At 45.2% G+C, this 9,829-nt stretch overlaps 1 long non-coding RNA gene across 13 annotated transcripts; it reads left to right on the forward strand.

The window, feature by feature from the left end:
- The first annotated feature begins 2,324 nt into the window (after positions 1-2,324).
- On the forward strand, positions 2,325-9,829 carry LOC132455214 (uncharacterized). Of its 13 annotated transcripts, none has more exons than XR_009525142.1 (9): positions 2,325-2,566; positions 2,967-6,778; positions 7,018-7,504; positions 7,548-7,632; positions 7,792-7,872; positions 7,969-7,988; positions 8,121-8,232; positions 8,711-8,798; positions 9,010-9,829. It is a non-coding gene; the product is annotated as an uncharacterized LOC132455214 (long non-coding RNA). The 13 variants fall into 13 exon arrangements; XR_009525143.1 differs by having other exon boundaries at positions 7,551-7,632; XR_009525136.1 differs by having other exon boundaries at positions 7,018-7,116; positions 7,450-7,632; positions 7,792-7,876; positions 7,969-8,051; positions 8,154-8,232.

The following is a 9,829-nucleotide window of genomic DNA, read 5'->3' on the forward strand; positions in this document are numbered from 1 at the left end:
CAATTAATAAAGGAAAATAACTTTTACTCACTGCAGTGGTCTGTTTCGAAGTGCCATGTTGGTAGCAATATTTGTCTGGGCTGTTCAGTCAAATGCCCACAAAAACAAACACGCAACAACGCATACTTTCAGTTTGTATAAAGTGACAATAGTGATCTGCAATCTAGATCGAAAACTTTCAACCCTCACTAAACTCAACCTCGATTGACACAGGCCGATGCGAAAAGTAAACCAAACCTTTTGTGTTCACCTTTAATAAAGGGGTGCGTGACAGGTGATCTCAATTAAGAGCTAATCAGAAAGAACACACTGCCTGTGTTCCAATACCCGTACTGTCCGTACTCCGTTCCAATTCAGATGCGGCGAAAAGAAGTATACTTCAAGGACCCGGATGCCGTACTCAAAATGGGCTAATCGTGAAGTGTGGATCGAACACGGCCACGGTAGGCTCTTGTACATACGTCATCACGTCGTAACACGTCATCACCAAGCGTCCGCTGCATGGACCATAATAAAGTCATTGATTCGCGGATTCTCCCAAATACATCTGCATTTTTGTGGGTCTTCTACAATTGTGCTTGAATCGCACCGTCTGCCCAAATGGTTAACAGACACTCGACTTCTCTATAGGACCAACGTGAACAGTTGAACCGCTTGACGCCATGTTTACCGTTTAATGGGAAAGAAGGCTCGTCGCCTTTATTATGTCCATGGTCGTCGCATGGACTATACGTCATCCAGCTCAGGTTGCGTAGCCGTGCGTGTGCGCTTGTCGGCTCATTAGTAGTGATGGCAGTGTGACACTGAAGCTTCGATACGTGCTTCAAACCCTGATCTACAACTCCCAAGAAGCACTGCTTCGAAGCTTGCTTCAGAGCAAAAAAAATCACGTGACATGTGACGTCCGAAGCAGCAACTGGTTCATTGCCTGAATGAATCCGACTGGTCCGCGGCTCGGTGGAGAAGCTTTGAGCAAAAAAAAAGAAACCGACTCAATCCATAAGGCAGCCTACCTCAATACAAATCTTTGAGTGTCTAACCCCATCCCACATAATCACCCCCTAGAGTTACTCAAGCACACCCAACCAACCTTGCCCGAAGCCAGCTGGTCACCGCCTAATTATTTAATGAAAATAAAAATAAAAATCGATGCTACAATCGTTTACGGGAGTTGTGCATAGTAAACTATGTAATAGAACAAACTAAGGTATCGGTTAGAGTAGGTTAGGGGATAACACACTGAATGTGGAGTGGAGGACCCGGGTTCGAATCCCGTTCCTGGGGGGAAAGTTTTTATATGCTGTTTCAATTATATCCTAGCCTACATCAGTTAGCCTATCTGGACAGAAGGCTAGGCATATCCCTTTAAGAAAAATTTAGACATCTGTATTTAGATCAATCTTTATTCGTGAAAAGATCATGCTATTAAGTATTTGGGTTTGTGTGTTAGTGCGTCAAATAGTTTTCAAAGCAGGGATACGTTGAATCCACTGCAGCCTCGAACTTCGCCAGCAGAGGTCACTGTCACTGAAGCTTCGAGTAATGAACCCATTTTCGAAACATTGGCTCAACTGGTTCTATGCTTTATAAAAGCTTAATTTGCCCATCACTACTCATTAGCACATGTACCGTGGCTGCCCGTACCGTAGCAGCACAGCTCTCCCAAGTGGCCAAATTGGCCTGGCCTGGCCAGACTGGCCACACTCACACTGGCAGATTTGAGTACGGTTGGGTGTGAAAACGGCCACGGCCAGATGGCCTAGTGTGAGTGCATCCTTAAGGCCTCTGTCGTCTCCCTCCCCCAGGTGATCCCAATGCCCATGATTGTCCGGGTGCGCTTGATGCGCGCTCCAGCGCCGCCGTGCTGAACGGCACATACCTCCCTCGGACTACCTGTCCGCGGAGAGGGCGCTGTTCCCGGTGCTGGCGTAGTTCGACCCCCCCAGTTAGAGCGGGGTTGCCCCAATATATATGGTTTGTATCTATCGTGTGTGTGTGTGTGCATATGGTTTGCATCTATATGTTGTGTGTATAAATATTGTGTGTGAATCTATATGTGTGTATCTGGGGTGTGTGCGTGCATATGGTGTGAATCTATATGGTGTGTATTAGTGTATGTCTGTATTGTGTGTGTGTGTGTGTGTGTGTGTGTGTGTGTGTGTGTGTGTGTGTGTGTGTGTGTGTGTGTGTGTGTGTGTGTGTGTGTGTGTGTGATGACTCCAGTTTAACCTGTGAATGAGTCTCCGGTCTCTGATGAAAGCTTCCTTCAGATGTTCTCGTATGGTAACATCGCCCTCTGCTGTCCACATCCGCTCACTACACACACAGTGACGCAATTTGCTCCCCTGCCGCAGCTCGCCTGCCAAGTGGTTTTCTTAATCAGTTAATTGGTTGCATCTGGTGCGTTCCATTTAAGAGGGAGCCGGACAGTACGTTGGAGTCCTCCACTGTTTGGCAGTGTCGTGTCTCCCAAACGCAGGGCTGTTGTGACTTATTTGACATATCTTCCTGTTTCACAGGTTAAAGACTTTTTGAAGTAAAGAGGAGCAACTCATCTGAACCTGATGTGAGTAGAATTGTGTAGCAAAGCACAACTGACGTGACTTGTATGTTGAATATAATTCACTGATAATGTGTGAAGGAAATCGGGGATTGTGGTGGTTTAACTCTCATTTGAAATTTAAATAATGATTCTACCTGCAAGTAACATTTTAGAGACTATACATTCAAACTTGTCAAACTAAGAGGTAAATCACTATTGACTAATGACAGTCCAATAATTAGTATAATTTATATTAAAAAGCTGGATTAATTAATTATCTTTAATCATTATTTAAAAGTTTGATGAACCCAAAAGCCCTGAATTTGTATTGTCATTTATCTGATTTAATGGAGATGGTAGATGTTGAACTGTGGGATGGTGCCCAGGTTTTGGGACCATGTGTAAACTGTTCCTTCCTTCAAAGGTCTATCATGGATATTTAACTGCAGTTCTGTGAGTATCCCAACTTAACCAAGAAGATGAACTGCAAACTGTAAGTCATTAATTTCTCATTACTCTTGGGCACATTGATGTATTTTGGCTTCCTGGTGAGTTAACCCGTTACCTGAAGGTTGATCTGAGTAGTAAGGATGTTTTATTGGTTCATGGGTTACTTAGGTGTTTGGTTTATGTTGGTTTTAATGATTTGTTAAAATGGTTACAGGCTCAAAGTTATTGTTGTAAGCTGGAGTAATGGGTTGGGTTCTGATATCTTCAGTCTTCTTTCCAGCTACTCTCCTGAGCTCTGCATCTTCATCACATGAGTGTTGCTCTACTGTGAGGGTGTGGTCTGAGTGAGCAGAGGTGCATACTGGGATACAGAGCTGTCTGAATTCTACAGGTCTGTAGACGCGCCCCCTCAGGGGAAACCGAGTGTTTGAGAAACCGTCGTGACGTCAGTTACATGGACTAGAATGTTCTTTAAGATGGAGACAGGGATTCAGAAGGAGAAAAACCAGGGGGAGATGAGGGGGCTCCTCATCTCAACGACTAAAACACAACTTCAGTCTGACACGGAGAACCATGGAACACATTCAACAGTCCCCTCCAGGCATCGTGACTCCTCAGGAAGAGTTTCATTTCCAAGAAGGTCTTATTTGGGGCCATCCCCATATGGATCCTGCTCCTCAAGAGCCACCCCCCTCCACTGGGTGGTCTTCTGAACAGATGACCTCCTTCCTGTCCTCAGGCTGACTAAAGCTGCACCGTTTGCATCTGTGAAGGCCCCTCATTCAGGAAACCACTGGACTACAAAGACATGACTTCAGAGACGTTGAATCAACCTGGAACACATTTTGAAGACGCCAAGCATAATCCATCACCAATGTGGGACGCCACTGAAAAATGTTGCACATAATTTACTTCTCTGGAGACATTGGTTGTTCTGTTCTGGGTGCCCTGGCAGGAGAGCTGGGGTTGGATGATGGAACGTTATTTGGCATGAGGTTTTTACCCTGCATGATTGTTTGACCTTTTATGGCTCAGTGGTGTGTGTGTGTTTGGGTTTGACATGATATGGATGATTTTTGACCATCGCTAGGGTTCTACTGTGTGTGTCTCCCACTCACAGCTGGCATGGGGTTCTACGTGCGTGTCCTGGATTCTATGTGTGTGTGTGTGTGTCCGGCTTGCTTTGACAGTAATAATGTTCATACGGGGGTCTGTGTGATTGGCTTGGGATATTGGTCAATTAAATCATACCTGATGGACGGCCACACGTTTACTTAAGGGCCTCCAGTAGACATGAAGAGCCCAGAGCGACGCTCTGGAGCGAGATCCAACACACTGGGCAGGAAGGACAGTATCCAACTCAAGTGTAAAAGGATGCAAGCGGTGTGTTCAGATCAGTGACAAACTAGGACTACACCAATCAGGATCAATGGAGGATGGACACCTAAAGGAATTCCACAAGGAGAGTCTGACGTTGGAAAGGGACCTAAATGGATATTCAAGATGACCTTCAGACCTGTAATGAGACGGCTCTTCCTACCTGGCTGGATTGATGGAGAGCCCTGTGGATCTTGTCTTGCTCTCAGTTGCACGTCTTCTCAGGCTGAACTGTATTTGTTTCGGACAGGGCTAGCTGAACGATTGGTTCCCTTAAATCAGAACCAATCTGGGAACTCTAACTAGTGCGCTCTTCGAGCTGAAGTTTTGCTCTTCAGCTGAGGAGGTAAGGAAACCTTCACTGGGGTTTCAAGGTGTAAAGAGGAGGATGTTTCAAAGTGTTCCATGGTACTCTGATGAGGACCGTTGTTGTGTTCCACTGGCTGGGAGGAAGAACCCTCACATCTTCCTCTTGGCCTTTCTCCTCTGAGAATCCTGGCGCCATCTTGAAGGATATTCCAGCTCATGCAACTGATGTCACGACAGATTCTCAAACACTTGGTTTCTCCTGAGGGGCGTGTCTATAGAACTGAAGACTTGAGACGGCACTGTATCCCAGCATGCATCTCTGCTCACTCAGACCACACCCCCATTAGTAGGATGCAACATTCTAGGGATGGAGATGTAGAGTTTTATAAAGTAACGAGGGAGCAGACAAAGGTGTTTAGAACACAATGGCATGTCAAGTCTGTAAATCTCTAAACCATGAAGATGATTGGATAGTTCAGGAATTGGGCTTCTTATTATGAGCAGTCCTTTCGCTCAGATGCCCACTTCTCACTAGACCTGTACATGTGTTGGCTGGCTGGCATGATTTGCTGTTGGTGATGAGGCGGTCAGGGTGACGTTGCAGGGCTTATGGTCGGCTCTCTGTGAGCTCAACGTTTAGATTTGCTCTGTATGGTTTGTACCCTGAATAATCTAGATAATTGTAAAATGTAGACACGGTTTTGTATTGAATGATTCCATTGTTCTTAGGCAAGGATTTGAGGTTTAAAGTTGTTGTGGGACGTACATGGTAGTTTGGTTCTTTGTACGGTTTTGAGTGATATAACATGTACACACTGGGTGCATATTAATGTAAAGGTACACTGAATAGTAGCAATGACCAACAGCAACAAACAGATCTCCTCAAGGTAAGTCTGTTGGCTGTGTTTTAATGAAGACCATCGCTGGACTTCAGGATCTTCCTCCGTTCAGCTCAAGGTGAGGCGCTGGTTATGTTTTTTTCTTTGGTTGGTTCCGGCCGGAATGTTCGGATTCCGGTCGGACGGTTTGTGCTTCCCGCCGTGGAAGTTTCTGAGTGCGGTCACTTTATTTAGTCCCAATGGTTAGCATAGAACGTTGTAGTCTTGATAAACATTAGAAGACACCTGGCAGTTAGTTGGAGCGGAGTCCCCTGAGGGAATCTGGCGGAACGTTCTGGCTTGTATTTGCGTAACCTCGAGCCGTTGCCAACGGAAACAATTTTTCAGTCGGTTTCCATTGGGAATTGTTGCCCCTTATCTTAAACAACTTAAGTTTGATATAAAATAATAATAATAAATAATACATTTAATTTAAAGGGCGCCTTTCAAGACACCCAAGGTCACCTTACAGAGCATAAAGTTATCATAAATCGTTTAAAAACAAGACATTGTGGAAAAATAATAATAATAGATAAATAAATAAAACAAAAACAAGACAAAACAAACAATCAAGACAGTGATCAGTTAGACGTAAATACATACTGACACGTACGTCGTACAATATCTTGATAATTTTCGATGGTTGCGCCGTACTTCTAACCACGTTGACGGGACTCGCGCTGCGTACGAAACGGCCTTCTACTTGCGGGCCCATTTTTGACATCAGTGAAGGCTGTAAATCATTTCAAGCTGGAAGACATTTTGACAGTTCTTCAACGGAACCCAACACCTGAATATGGCTGAGTAAATTTGATTTAATATCGATACTGCTTAGTGTTTGTTACTTGTGCTTTTGTACGTTCTAAATATCTGCGGCCATTAATTGCCACAGAAGTTAAACCCTACCCAATGGAATGACGTTAAACAACGACTTTGTTGCCGAGTTACCAACTGGATAATATCAAAGCTAAAATAATGGCAGTTTTTCTCACATGTTACAGTAGAAGATTATCCAGAACTGTAAAAGGTTAAAAAGGTAACATGTAGTTTGTCCCAAGGTGTCTGCCTCCTCACCCAGAGCCAGACCTCCACCTCCTCACCCAGAGCCAGACCTCCGCCTCCTCACCCAGAGCCAGACCTCCACCTCCTCCCCCAGAGCCAGACCTCCACCTCCTCACCCAGAGCCAGACCTCCACCTCCTGTCAGAAGTCCTCCAGAACAGGTCAGTGCTCTGGTGTGTGAGTAGAGTCTTCTCAGGTCAGTTTCAATGCATGGCCTGAACCACATCTTTAAACTTGTGGACTGCTGTCTTCATTCCCAAAAACGGGATGCTCATGTCTGGTCTCAAGTCTTTTCTAGCCTTGAGTTATAAAATAATGGTTCAATTAATTGTAACTCGGTTTCGGATGAGTCAATTAAGTTTATTGTTGGGCAAATTCTGATATAACCCTGCTGCTGTAGCTGAGAGGCGAGGCTGAGAGGCTGGGGACCGTCTTGTGCTGCCAGGATGGACCGGAGACTGAGGCTGGAGACCAGGGGCCTGCAGCACCGGACCAGAGGGTAACCATCACCAAGCTCATCTGAAACACTAAAATCTACGGTAGTTTAGGTCTGGTTTTGATCATCTAATGACTTTAAATCTGTGCCAAGCTGTGATTTGAGTTAATTCATACCGGGGTTATGTAAGAGTCATATGAGCCATTATTGTTACTAGTGCTGCTACGACCGTAGTGGATGAATTACTGAACGCGACAATCTGCAGACGTTGTCTAATTTAAGTGTTTAAATATGTTTAAATTTGTCTTCCATTTTACAAGTGAACCTCAGATGCAGGAGGTGGGGTGTGTTGCGTCCCCAGGTGATTTACTGCTGAGACCAACTGTTTGTAACCAGACCAGGAATCCATGGCTGAAGGAGCTGATGGAGGAGCCGTGCTGATGGAGGAGCCGTGCTGATGGAGGAGCCGTGCTGATGGAGGAGCCGTGCTGAAGGAGCTGATGGAGGAGCCCTGCTGAAGGCCCCGCCTGGTGGAGGAGCTGGTGGAGGCCCTGCCTGGTGGAGGACGTCTGTCGTGGGGTAGATGGAGCTTGACTCTGAAGTGATCATCACACTTGCTGCCACTTCTCGTAGAATACTGCTACCACAAACTACCGGCGTTTGTACCATTATATACCAGACAGACAACTACATCTGTTTTACCACATGTTGAAGCAAGACTTCCGCTGTTTGTTCCAGACCAGGACTCTGTCTGAGGAGAGCTGCTGGAGGAGCTGAGACGCTGGAGGACGACTAGGAATCGACCAACAAGGATTCCTCGTAAGTTTGTATTTACTTACATGGTTGACTTAAAGGGCAAAGTACAGCTGTTCCTTTGACATGCGTTAACCAACTACCGCTGTGTTTTCTTACTAGAACGTGTTTCTGGAGCGGAGGTGAGCTGGTAGGGGAGCCTTGAATCTGGAGGAGGACCATCACTCTAACCACAAGGATTGGAAGTTTGGATTAACCTAACAACGGGGAAATAAAGGGCTTTAAAATAAGACCAACTACATATTTGTTTCCAGACGTAAGGGCCGGACTTGCGCTGTTTGTTCCAGACCAGGATTCTGGCTGAGGAGAGCTGATGGGGGAGCCAAGACTCTGGAGGACGACATCACTCCACCAACAAGGATCCTCGTAAGTTTGCATAAAATAAACAGTGTGGACTTGTTGTAACGCAGGATTAGTTTGTCCAGTACAAGTTACGGCATACTACTGTGCTTGTTTACCAGACAAACTACAGCTGCTACTTTGTTACGCGCCATTAGAGCCCAACTACTCCTGTGTTTGTGACCTTGCATTAGAGACAAACTACTACTGTGTTTGGTACCTGATATTGGAGACAAACTACTCCTGTGTTTGTTACCTTGCATTAGAGCCCAACTACTCCTCTGTTTGTTACCTTGAATTAGAGACAAACCACTACTGTGTTTGTTACCCTACATTAGAGACAAACTACTACTGTGTTTGTTACCTTGCATTAGAGCCCAACTACTCCTCTGTTTGTTACCTTGAATTAGAGACAAACCACTACTGTGTTTGTTACCCTACATTAGAGACAAACTACTACTGTGTTTGTTACCTTACATCAGAGACAAATTACGTTTGTAACCAGACCAGGAATCTGGAGGACTGATGGAGAAGCCGTACATCTGGAAGGCAAATCCTGAGGACCACCAGGACTCTACCATCAAGGATTCCTCGTAAGTTTGCATTATCTGGACATGGTGGACTAGGTTGGGGGTTCAACTCTCAAACCAATGGTGCCGGGTTCAAGTCCTCAGAATACAGTGATGCGTCCTTGAGCAAGGCGCCCTAAAGCCTGCCTGCTCCTTAATGACTTATCTTTGGTTCAGATAATGTTGCATCTTTTGAATATTGAACCTAATCAATGTCCTTGTTTGGTCCGGGCAGACACACCTGAGCTGAACCTCACCTGATCCTGTTTGTCGGGGGCAGACACACCTGAGCTGAACCCCAACTGAACCTGACATCCTGCTGGTCCCGTCTCCTCAGTTCATCTGAGCCTCGTCCTCCAGAAGACTTGCTGAGCTCAGCAGAGGCTGATGTATCAATGACCTCCAGTGGGAGTGATCTTCTTGACCCCACATGTAACCGTGTGCTTCCACACGCCTTTCCCTCACGTCTGTCACTAACCTCACTACTTCACTACTCTCTACTGCTTCTTCTTCTTCTTCCTTCTCTGTGGTTCGAACCTTTACACGGAAGGCGCGTCTTCCTGCCCTCAGAGGGTTCAGGGTTAGGGTTGAGAGTCAGGGTTTAGAGTCAGGGACAGAGCTGGTCAGGGAGGACTGCTTTAACACAAACCTCTTCACTTGCTTTCGGAATGGTGGTGACATTTTGAAAAGATTAATTTGGGAAAATGTTTTCCTCTGCTTCCCTTTACAAAAATGTATTAAACTTCTGTCAAGTGCTTTTGTTTATATATTAAAATTCCACATTGACTTCTACATGTTTGGTGCAGTTCATTTAATTGTCCTTTAACTTGGTTAATGTAAAGCTAAACTCCTGCAATACATTTAATATACATGATTGTTATTCAGCAATGTTCACATAATCCATTTTGTAAAAATATGAAACCTCCATATTACTACTAAATTCAAGCCTATTCATGTATTTAACAATGTACATACTGCCCCGCAGGCCATTCTCTGCTACTACAACACGTTCAATCCACCAACCCGTCTCGCATCAATGTACTACAGCTACGTTG

This window comes from Gadus macrocephalus, chromosome 1 (assembly GCF_031168955.1).
Source record: "Gadus macrocephalus chromosome 1, ASM3116895v1".
Taxonomy (NCBI): Eukaryota; Metazoa; Chordata; class Actinopteri; order Gadiformes; family Gadidae; genus Gadus; species Gadus macrocephalus.